The following is a 12,389-nucleotide window of genomic DNA, read 5'->3' on the forward strand; positions in this document are numbered from 1 at the left end:
CATTTGTCCTCCAGTGGTGGACGGGAAAATTTAAGAAAAACGGATGGTCAAATGTCAACTTCATAGGCAGATGTAAAGATGCCACGACCAAGTGCGTAGAAAAGAGCTCAAACACCCCTACAAACGTGATCTTATAGGCTAGAAATTTATAAAACAGGACTTTACGCTTAAGTTTACGAAGAAATACTGTAAAACAGACCAAATCAAATGACCGTTCGCGATATATACCGGTATAAATATATAATTTGAAACTTTGTTAAATCCATGGTATAGAAATATAATAATAATCAGCTAGGCTTATACCCAAGAGTAGAAGGAAAGTGATGGCGAGACTCCGATCCCAGGTTCAGGTTTAGGTTCGGGATCGAGATCCGGGATTTAAGGGGTGAAATGGGGGTAAAATCATCGAAAAGTCAATGTATTTCTGATATTTCTCGCGACGATTTGTTTTTTCGTATATCAACATATTGTGTCCAGGCCAACTTGTTCATTTATCTACGCTTATCTCGAAAGATACTTGAACGTATATCTTATCAAGTTTTATCGAACGTAATAAGATAAAATGATGTAAAAATTGATAACCTAGGCGACGCGTACGCAGATTCCCCGGGGGACGCGGTTAATTTGAATTTAAGATTGTTTTGACGTCATGGAATATTCGTTGTTAAAGTAGAATGGAAATATTTTTAAACTTCATTTTAATAACATTATCACGTAAGTGGTACTTAAATATGCTTGGCACTTGAACCGATCTCACGAGTATTTCTTAAAACGAATATCTCGATGGCGTTTTATCGTACGAAATAAGTGGAAATTATGTAAGTTGTATGATACTTGATAACCTAGGCAGGAAGATAGCGCGCGCGTGCGCGGATTACCTGGGAGGCGCGGATTGCCCGGGGAGCGCGGTTAATTTGAATTTAAAACATGGATTTCGTCTCCGAAATAATTCATGTACCCAAAATTGGACCGCAAGTTTTTTTCTTTTTAGGGGAAGCTCTATGGGAGTTTAACATTACAATAAAGCTAATAGGTCCAGTTTGGGGTACTTTTGGTCCGAAATGGGGTACATAGGGCCGAAAATGGTGACTTTGGTCGTTTTAAGGGTACTTTTGGTCTAATTTGGTCCATTTTTGGGTACATCAGAAAAGCAGTTGGAAAAACGAAGAGCCTTTTTTTTTTCCACCCATCCCCAAACTCCAAAAATTTATTGCTATAATTTATTTATCGCTTCCGTAGGTATAAAATAAGATAAAAACCACTTACCTATATTTAAATTACGGTAAATTAAAAATACTTAATTAGTGTACTAAGTTACGTTTAAAAGAACCTTTTATAACAATTCCAATAAGTAAATATAGGTAAAAGGATTGAAAAAATACTTAAGTGGTTTTACTGATAAACTCTAAAGGAATTTAACTTTGAAGGGTATCTTAGATTATTGTTTTTAATTTTATTCAAGTTGAAAACGTATTAAGAGTCCTTCAAATTACTATAAAATGATTTTATTTACGAACTAAATTCATATTTTCTTCAAACTTTCAATTCGCTTTTATTACTATTTAAATACGGTAAAATATAATTCTTATCCACAAATATAGCCAGAAAGATACTATCAAACACTAAAATTAAAATGAAATGAAATTTGTGTGGATAAGATTTGTAAATATAATTTTGAAAATAATTACATTCACGCTTTATTTAAGTCAAGGAATTACATTTTTTAAAATGAATGAAGTTAAACAATATAAAAATTTGTAAATATTGTAAATATTTTTAGACCATAAAGAAATTAAGAAATGTTTTAATTAAAATATCTTTTATTTTCTACAATAGTTATCTTTTATTACTATAAATATTCCAATATTAAATGGGAACCACGTATGCGTAACAATTTCAATATGTAAATATAGGTATAAAAAATAAAATAAAAACAATTACCTATATTTTAAATACGGTAAAATATAAATACATTTCCGATATGTAAATAGGTAGAATAACACTATGAAAAATTCCTTTTTCTACTTTTAATACGACAACACACAACTCTGATACGCAAATATATACAGTAAATATAAAAAAAAAAAACACAATTTTCCGATACACAAATATAGATAAAGAAATACTATAAAATGTAAAAAGGTAGAAAAATACTACACATTAACCATTATAAATTTAAGCTTACAACATCCTTCACGTATAGAGCATAACATATATGTTCAGAGTTAACTTGTTTCCTCGTTATCTTTATCTCATATGTTTTAAATAGCGTATGGAATAAGTTAAGAATGTACTGAAATGGTGTATGTTAAAACCTCGTATAATAAAGAGTAAAACATAAGTTCAGAGTCGGCTTGATTACTAAAGCGAATAACACAGAGACGTTTCCGGTGTAGTCACGTAGGAAGAAAAATACTACATCAATCTCTATACTCTACATTCAACACGTTAAAATATATTTCCGAAATGCCAATATAGGTAGTAAAATACTACAAAATCTCTATACTCTACCTTCAATACGTTAAATTACATTCCGATATGTAAATATAGGAGGAAAAATACTACAAAAGCCTCTTTTCTTGGCGTTCAATATGTTAAAATAGATTTCTGAAATGCAAATATAGGTAATAAAAATGATATGCCTCCGATCGAATCGTTCATTTTTTTCCCTATTTATTTAAATATAAGTATTTAAATTAGAACTGCTTCTAGTCTTCGGCAGTCGATTAATTTTTATCCATGAATAAAATAAGCTCGGCTATATTTAAATAATATTTATTTAAATAACCAATAGTTGAATAAAAATTGTTAAATGTTTAAATAATCGAAAGTGAATAAGCCTATTATTTAAATAAAACAAACAATTATTTAAATAAGTACCACTTTTATTCAAATAAATGCTTGGTTACGTAAAAATCCTAATTAAATAAGTTAAAATGATATTCTTTTAAGTGTTTCAGATAACGTTTACTTATTCCGCACCTTCCATCCATTTTTTCACATTAATTTGATATAACCTTGTATCTTCCTACAATTCAGTTTTATGCTATGTACAATTCCCTTATTCATTACATCATTCCAAATTTAGTCTAATTCATTCACGGGCGTTGATCTTCTGAAATGGATATTCCAATAAAACCATTTTCTTATATCATCGCTTCTGATTAATCTGAATGTTGTCAATATAAAAAACATCATATGCTATATTTAAATATAAAGGATAAACACTGCTTAGGTTAAGGATAGATTGAAATGGAATATTTAAGTAAAAAAGCATAAATTTCTGAGGGCATTTTCCTCCAAAATATCTAAAAGGGCAAGTACATTCTCGATAATTATACAAGTTCTTTGGAATAAGAGACGTTTTTATCAAAGATAAGCCAAGTTTATACCTTATTGTCATTAGTTCCATAACAAGAACCACGTTGTAACGTGATAATGGCTACCCCTATCGAGAATTTTCGGCACTAAGAAATTCTACGTTTCTATGTATTATACGGGTTTTGACAGATTGATATTTTAAATATCCGTGAAACGTAAACTTATCAGAATAAGAAATGGCATACAATGAGATTAGATAACTAGATAACGATCATTGATAATAAAATTATAATCGTTTAAATTTAACATATATTTTTTACTAATAATAAAAATATTTAAGAAACATGCTATTATTTTTAACATATATAAGACAATTTTTTTATTCACTATATAATCCAATTTTTTTTTTCAAACTTAGAAGTTAGTTTGTATGAAATACTTACTAATACCTGAAAAATAGACTTTAGAGTGGATAATTAAGTATTTTTCAATCCTTTTACCTATATTTACATATTGGAATTGTTACAAAAGGTTCTTTTAAACGTAACTTAGTACATTAATTTATTTTGGAAGTTCAAAACGTATTAAGAGCCCTTCAGAGTACTATAAAAGGATTTCATTTACAAACTAAATTAATATTTTCTTCAAACTTTCAATTCGTTATAATTTGAATTTAAATGAAAACATCATGGATTATAGGTGCGTAATCTACTATTAGACCGAACGGATTAAAAATACTTAAAGTAAGTGGTTTTACTGATAAACTCTAAAGGAATTTTGGAATTTTCTAGAATAGCAAAGTAAAACTAAAACGTAAACCAAGTTTAAAACGAAACTAATAACTGGTAGAAAGGTTGAAGTAAGTAATTTTTTTTTGAGTATTCGTTTTTTAATTTTTGAGTTCCCTATATTATTATAAACTAAATTAAATATAATTTTTGAAAATTTGTGATAAAAGATCTGCTCCTTCGTGTTTTACATATATTTAAAAACTCGAGATTTTAATGAATTGTTTTCAAAGCATGAAAAATATAGCAGATTCTTTGATTTTAATTGTAGTTAGTAGTTACTTGGATCTGGTGTAGTTAAATTTTAAAAATGTGTATTTTAAATTTTGTTTGTAAAAGTGTTTTTTTGAAAAAGTTTAGTATTATAGTTTAAATTTATTAAATAAAACAAAATATAAATTATACATTTGGTTTAGTATTTTACTATTGCAAGTAAAATTAACAGTAATTTCAATTACTTTTTTAGTTTTTTTTTGACAAATATGCAAACTATTTAGTTATTTCAAAAACAAATACGTCGAATTATTTGGTATTCGAAATACTATTGGTTAGTTTTTATATCTTTAATTTTATCTTTCAGAACAATTTCTCTTTGTCTAGTTTCTTCTAACTTTAATTTAGATGGCCTTAAAGCCAAGTATTTAACAAATTTTGAAACCAAGTAGATGGACCTTTAAACAATTTTTCAGTCATGTAGTCAAGGTAATGTTCAAATATACGTGTATTTGGTCATTTTGATGGTCAAATAGCCCAGCTGGGGCACGGGCGCCACCCGCGTCTCAACGTCTGACTATCATCTGGCAGTTCCATACTGGGCTATTTGACCATCAAAATGACCAAATACACGTATATTTGAACATTTCCTTGACTACATGACTGAAAAATTGTTTAAAGGTCCATCTACTTGGTTACAAAATTTGTTAAATACTTGGCTTTAAGGCCATCTAAATTAAAGTTAGAAGAAGCTAGACAAAGAGAAATTGTTCTGAAAAATAAAATTAAAGATATAAAAACTAACCAATAGTATTTCGAATACCAAATAATTCGGCGTATTTGTTTTTGAAATAACTAAATAGTTTGCATATTTGTCAAAAAAAAAACTTAAAAAGTAATTGAAATTACTGTTAATTTTACTTGCAATAGTGAAATACTAAACCAAATGTATAATTTATATTTTGTTTTATTTAATAAATTTAAACTATAATACTAAACTTTTTCAAAAAACACTTTTACAAAAAAAATTTAAAATACACATTTTTAAAATTTAACTACACCAGATCCAAGTCAGCTAGCGACTTTTCTTTTTGTAAGTAACTACTAACTACAATTAAAATCAAAGAATCTGCTATATTTTTCATGCTTTGAAAACAATTCATTAAAATCTCGAGTTTTTAAATATATGTAAAACACGAAGGAGCAGATCTTTTATCACAAATTTTCAAAAATTATATTTAATATAGTTTATAATAATATAGGGAACTCAAAAATTAAAAAACGAATACTCAAAAAAAAATTACTTACTTCAACCTTTCTACCAGTTATTAGTTTCGTTTTAAACTTGGTTTACGTTTTAGTTTTACTTTGCTATTCTAGAAAATTCCAAAATTCCTTTAGAGTTTATCAGTAAAACCACTTACTTTAAGTATTTTTAATCCGTTCGGTCTAATAGTAGATTACGCACCTATAATCCATGATGTTTTCATTTAAATTCAAATTATAACGAATTGAAAGTTTGAAGAAAATATTAATTTAGTTTGTAAATGAAATCCTTTTATAGTACTCTGAAGGGCTCTTAATACGTTTTGAACTTCCAAAATAAATTAATGTACTAAGTTACGTTTAAAAGAACCTTTTGTAACAATTCCAATATGTAAATATAGGTAAAAGGATTGAAAAATACTTAATTATCCACTCTAAAGTCTATTTTTCAGGTATTAGTAAGTATTTCATACAAACTAACTTCTAAGTTTGAAAAAAAAAATTGGATTATATAGTGAATAAAAAAATTGTCTTATATATGTTAAAAATAATAGCATGTTTCTTAAATATTTTTATTATTAGTAAAAAATATATGTTAAATTTAAACGATTATAATTTTATTATCAATGATCGTTATCTAGTTATCTAATCTCATTGTATGCCATTTCTTATTCTGATAAGTTTACGTTTCACGGATATTTAAAATATCAATCTGTCAAAACCCGTATAATACATAGAAACGTAGAATTTCTTAGTGCCGAAAATTCTCGATAGGGGTAGCCATTATCACGTTACAACGTGGTTCTTGTTATGGAACTAATGACAATAAGGTATAAACTTGGCTTATCTTTGATAAAAACGTCTCTTATTCCAAAGAACTTGTATAATTATCGAGAATGTACTTGCCCTTTTAGATATTTTGGAGGAAAATGCCCTCAGAAATTTATGCTTTTTTACTTAAATATTCCATTTCAATCTATCCTTAACCTAAGCAGTGTTTATCCTTTATATTTAAATATAGCATATGATGTTTTTTATATTGACAACATTCAGATTAATCAGAAGCGATGATATAAGAAAATGGTTTTATTGGAATATCCATTTCAGAAGATCAACGCCCGTGAATGAATTAGACTAAATTTGGAATGATGTAATGAATAAGGGAATTGTACATAGCATAAAACTGAATTGTAGGAAGATACAAGGTTATATCAAATTAATGTGAAAAAATGGATGGAAGGTGCGGAATAAGTAAACGTTATCTGAAACACTTAACTTGGAAGAAAATCAAAATAGGGCTGATATTATTTCTACCCTCAGAACACACATTTTAAACTTTATATACCGACCGATTTATTTAAAAAAACGTTGGTAAAAAGAATATCATTTTAACTTATTTAATTAGGTTTTTTACGTAACCAAGCATTTATTTGAATAAAAGTGGTACTTATTTAAATAATTGTTTGTTTTATTTAAATAATAGGCTTATTCACTTTCGATTATTTAAACATTTAACAATTTTTATTCAACTATTGGTTATTTAAATAAATATTATTTAAATATAGCCGAGCTTATTTTATTCATGGATAAAAATTAATCGACTGCCGAAGACTAGAAGCAGTTCTAATTTAAATACTTATATTTAAATAAATAGGGGAAAAAATGAACGATTCGATCGGAGGCATATCATTTTTATTACCTATATTTGCATTTCAGAAATCTATTTTAACATATTGAACGCCAAGAAAAGAGGCTTTTGTAGTATTTTTCCTCCTATATTTACATATCGGAATGTAATTTAACGTATTGAAGGTAGAGTATAGAGATTTTGTAGTATTTTTCTTCCTACGTGACTACACCGGAAACGTCTCTGTGTTATTCGCTTTAGTAATCAAGCCGACTCTGAACTTATGTTTTACTCTTTATTATACGAGGTTTTAACATACACCATTTCAGTACATCCTTAACTTATTCCATACGCTATTTAACACATATGAGATAAAGATAACGAGGAAACAAGTTAACTCTGAACATATATGTTATGCTCTATACGTGAAGGATGTTGTAAGCTTAAATTTATAATGGTTAATGTGTAGTATTTTTCTACCTTTTTACATTTTATAGTATTTCTTTATCTATATTTGTGTATCGGAAAATTGTTTTTTTAATATTTTCTGTATATATTTGCGTATCAGAGTTGTGTGTTGTCGTATTAAAAGTAGAACAAGTTGGCAAGCCAAAATATACCTCTCCTCGGAAGTATGGTCCCTAGTGGTATTAATTTCTCGACACGACCCCCAAAGATATCTCCGCAATTCAGAGTTATTTACGAAAAACGTATTCTCGGTTCAAACCCAGCCCGGTATAAAATTTTAATTTTAATTTAAATAATTGAGACGAAACAATCGATTTTAATTTAATCAGAATATTATAAATTAAGTAGTTACAACAGCGAGTTAGACGCACTAAAACAATGCACAATTGAATTTAACCGTTTTTACAGTACATGTTTATCAGTTGAATATAATACTAAGCAAATTTTAATGAAAGAAACATCTACAGATGGTATTTGTATTTTTCTCGCTTACGAAATACTTGCCGCATCTTTAACGCTCATTTTATTTCAACTTCCAGTTGACGTTGTGACACATACCGCATGAAAAAGACCAATGCCGTCCAATTTCCAATATCATATAATGACTCGCACACCCAGGAAATCATTGACTGCGTTAGAAATCGTAGATATCCAAATATCCACACCAAATATATTTACAAGAAGCAAAAACCTTACCATCAACAAAGCACAGAGAGCCACGTGACTAACCGCCAGCTCTTAAAGCATTTAACGTTAAATTATCTCCTTTGAATTAACACAACTATATGTAGGTCGTTAAGAATACCCGTAAATAAATAAAAAACTAACAAAGTGGACCACCCACAGGGTCTACCCTTTAACTCTCTTATCTTGGCTGACTGCGCTAAAACAAGATTTAACCTTTAAAAAAACCAGATTAGGCCTTCATAAATTATTTAATAAAAAAAGACTTTATTACCTATTAAGCTTACGATGGGTGTCTTAATTTCAGTGATTCTAAGCAGCTATCGGTGGTTCTGTGGTAGAGCGCTCGACTGCCAAGCCGAATGGTCTGGGTTCGAAACCTGGGTGGCGCATTTGTTTTTAATCAATAGAGAAACGCTAAATGAGAATTTCTTCGATACAATAATTTCAATTTCAATTCTATTTCAATTAAACCAAAATTTCGTACTCTATTAAATACGCTTCCGATAAAGCTGAAGGTCTAATTTTCAATAAGGCGTAACAAGTGTTGGTGGTTCTGTGGTAGAACGTCCACCTGTCAAGCAGGAGGTCTCTGGTTCAGATCCCGCCCGATGCGATCGCAAATTGATACTTAGACGAATACCGTGTACAACTGGTGGAAACCCTGCCATTGGACGTTGAGAGGTAGCATTACACTCAGCACTCGGTCCGTCCCAAAGTCATTAAGAAGAAGTTGGAGAGAAAACGCCCATATAAACACAACAGACTCAACATGCACAACCATCAGAACACAAATACAACAAATTCAACACTCACAACCTACGCATAAACATTACAAAAACGTAATACACCAACCGTCACGACGGTGAGCGAAAAAACACCATCCAAACCAAACCGCAAATGAATCCGTTAACGTTCACCGTCACACGGTGGTTTTGCCAACCCTTTGAGAAACTGCGTACGCAGTGATTACACTTTGCACCGAAAATGCGAACGCTTTCGCAGGCCTGACAGACCCCCAGACCCCCCGACCCACAGGAATTTTTCATAGTTTTATTCTACCTATTTACATATCGGAAATGTATTTATATTTTACCGTATTTAAAATATAGGTAATTGTTTTTATAGTATTTTTATACCTATATTTACATATTGAAATTGTATATATTTGTGTATAAGAATTATATTTTACCGTATTTAAATAGTAATAAAAGCGAATTGAAAGTTTGAAGAAAATATGAATTTAGTTCGTAAATAAAATCCTTTTATAGTACTTTGAAGGACTCTTAATACGTTTTCAACTTGAATAAAATTAAAAACAATAATCTAAGATACCCTTCAAAGTTAAATTCCTTTAGAGTTTATCAGTAAAACCACTTAAGTATTTTTTCAATCCTTTTACCTATATTTACATATTGGAATTGTTATAAAAGGTTCTTTAAAACGTAACTTAGTACACTAATTAAGTATTTTTAATTTACCGTAATTAAAATATAGGTAAGTGGTTTTTATCTTATTTTATACCTACGGAAGCGATAAATAAATTATAGCAATAAATTTTTGGAGTTTGGGGATGGGTGGAAAAAAAAAGGCTCTTCGTTTTTCCAACTGCTTTTCTGATGTACCCAAAAATGGACCAAATTAGACCAAAAGTACCCTTAAAACGACCAAAGTCACCATTTTCGGCCCTATGTACCCCATTTCGGACCAAAAGTACCCCAAACTGGACCTATTAGCTTTATTGTAATGTTAAACTCCCATAGAGCTTCCCCTAAAAAGAAAAAAACTTGCGGTCCAATTTTGGGTACATGAATTATTTCGGAGACGAAATCCATGTTTTAAATTCAAATTAACCGCGCTCCCCGGGCAATCCGCGCCTCCCAGGTAATCCGCGCACGCGCGCGCTATCTTCCTGCCTAGGCTATCAAGTATCATACAACTTACATAATTTCCACTTATTTCGTACGATAAAACGCGATCGAGATATTCGTTTTAAGAAATACTCGTGAGATCGGTTCAAGTGCCAAGCATATTTAAGTACCACTTACGTGATAATGTTATTAAAATGAAGTTTAAAAATATTTCCATTCTACTTTAACAACGAATATTCCATGACGTCAAAACAATCTTAAATTCAAATTAACCGCGTCCCCCGGGGAATCTGCGTACGCGTCGCCTAGGTTATCAATTTTTACATCATTTTATCTTATTACGTTCGATAAAACTTGATAAGATATACGTTCAAGTATCTTTCGCGATAAGCGGAGATAAATGAACAAGTTGGCCTGGACACAATATGTTGATATACGAAAAAACAAATCGTCGCGAGAAATATCAGAAATACATTGACTTTTCGATGATTTTACCCCCATTTCACCCCTTAAATCCCGGATCTCGATCCCGAACCTAAACCTGAACCTGGGATCGGAGTCTCGCCATCACTTTCCTTCTACTCCCAAGGCACCGCCTTAGGCCCAAGTCATCTAGCGACTTATATTGCCTTAAACAAAATTGAGTATTTAACTAAAGAGTCTCGTGGATAATATAACACTTTTAATTACTAAAAAACCGCTTGCTAGTGTTATTAGCATGAATTTATTCATTTTAAACCATGAGTTTAGATCTCTTTTGATACTGGCGCCATCACGTTAAAAAAAGGCAGAGCTTTTAAACCCCGCCCCCAGTGGCGTCACCGCATACAGTCGCCTGCCTAAAATTTCGCAACTATTAATATTTTAAGTCGGTTTGATAAGAGCAATTATGGGTAAGAAAAACGCGAAAGTTGTGCGTGAAATTAGTTTCAGTTTATCTAAAATAAATTTCGCGAGTGTAGAATTAACCCTAAAGGTTATTGCTATGTTAGCCCTTGATAAGGCGGAAGGAATTTTAAAACCACAAAGGCTCAAACATCTAGACAATATTGGTTTACGTTTGTTAACAGAAATGAATGAGAAACCCAGTCTTGACTGTGATACTTATCAATCAAGTATTTTGACTGAATTTAAAATTATATTTCCAAAATTCAAACCGAATTCTGCTGTAGCCAAGAGGTATAAAAATTATTCAACCTGACTTCAATGATGCTAAGCCTAGGTCCGATAAGTTACGTAAATGCACTAATGATAGATTCTTAAAATTATCAGAAGAGGTGGAAAGAATGGCTGTCAAAAGATTCACTTTTGAACGAGTCATATAGCTAGAAACGGACATTTTTAAAGCACTTTTTAAACCACAATTAATGTAAAACTTAGATAGTCTAAATGGACTCACTGTAACTCCAGAGCGCGAGCGCGATTTTTTTGCGTCATATTCTTTCACCTCCGATGGGCTCGAATAAGTAGTCGTTGTGACGTAAATCGGCAGAAAGTTCACCCTTTTTTTAATAATGATGGTACCAGGTATATAACCTACTGTTCTATATTCAAGGTTGAATATGAATAAATGCTTGTTATTAGTAATAAAAAGAGTTATATTATCGATGAGACCCTTTTGCCGATATTGACCGATACCGATATTACAAAAAGAGGCCGATATATCGGTGCATCCCTTAATTACACCAAATTTTCAATTTCATTGCCAGGGTTACGCGTAAAAATTGTATTTTCATATCTTTAAGTATATTTCTTGCTCTGCCACACTTGTTGTTGATTATGAAGGTATAATCAGGTTAGCTTAATGTGAAATTATCAGTATATGCTACGACAAACACTAAATGAAAATGTATTAGATATTTACGGAAAATAAAATTGTTAATTTAAAAAGGCTTTTACTTTTAATAGCATTTAAAATTGTTTTTGCTATTCCAACAGTGTTTAGTAGCCCAATTGCGCTGATTTTGGAAATGGAAACCCGTAAAACATTAATACCAGTGCCTATTTTCAATATTTTCCTTTTCCTTCACCAGATTTTCACTTAATGTTACACCAACATGAGTGTATTAATCAGCAGTATTACTCTTATTCATTTTAAATACTTAATTAAGTTTTAATCTTATAAATTCATTTTCTAAACATATCTAATTT

The sequence above is a fragment of the Leiobunum rupestre genome, chromosome 3 (genome assembly GCF_980474605.1).
Source record: "Leiobunum rupestre chromosome 3, qqLeiRupe1.1.hap1, whole genome shotgun sequence".
NCBI lineage: Eukaryota > Metazoa > Arthropoda > Arachnida > Opiliones > Sclerosomatidae > Leiobunum > Leiobunum rupestre.